Source organism: Fragaria vesca, unplaced genomic scaffold (assembly GCF_000184155.1).
Source record: "Fragaria vesca subsp. vesca unplaced genomic scaffold, FraVesHawaii_1.0 scf0513090, whole genome shotgun sequence".
In the NCBI taxonomy this organism is placed as follows: Eukaryota; Viridiplantae; Streptophyta; class Magnoliopsida; order Rosales; family Rosaceae; genus Fragaria; species Fragaria vesca.
In genome coordinates this window covers 560,921-561,739 of record NW_004443444.1, presented here as the reverse complement: position 1 = coordinate 561,739, position 819 = coordinate 560,921, and positions in this window count along the sequence as shown.

Genomic DNA, 819 nt, shown 5'->3' with positions numbered 1-819 from the left:
CCGCTGAGGATGACCATTCAGTGCACAAAATAGCAAATTTCAAGCGGCAACAATATGTGCACGAGGTTGTGTACTACCACGGGAGATTAACTACAGATGAAGAAGCCCTGGAGGAGGCGGTTCTCCCCCCAATCATGGTGTGTACTTGTAATATGTTTCAGTATAAGGGAGTCCCATGCCGACACATGTTCATGTTGATGAAACAAGAAAACATGTCAAAAATTCCCAGGTCACTCATAATGAAAAGATGGACGCGGAACGCTGGGAGTGTGTGTGATATTGAATATCCAGATGGACAAAATATGGATAAAGAAGCATTGGAGGTCAGTAGGTTCGGTGCATTGACTGGTGATTGTAATCAGATGTGTTCTTATGCTTCAAAGACCACAAAAGGATATAGTATGTTGAAGAAGGAGATAGCCAGGCTGACCGCATTGATAGAAGGTCTCGTCAAAGATAGTGAGCAAGTGCACGTGTGTGACCCCCAGCCTGAGAGGACTGGCTGTGTTATACGAGATCCGGTCGTCGTTAAGAAGAAAGGCAACTAGAATCAGGAAACAGGGCGACGACCGATTACTTGTAGCTATTGCAAGGGAGCAGGCCACAATATCCAGTCATGTGGGGAAAGGAAGGAGAAAGAAAGGGAAACGGCAACGCAGCAAAGTGTGGGAGAAGCGACAACCCACCTTCTGTATCCACTCCTGCAAAGAAAGTTTATCATTGTGGTAAGTGCAATGGGCCTGGCCACACAGCACGATCATGCAAAAACGCTCCGGCACCCAGTAACAGTGAGTAGCGACTGATGTTCACGACATGAGA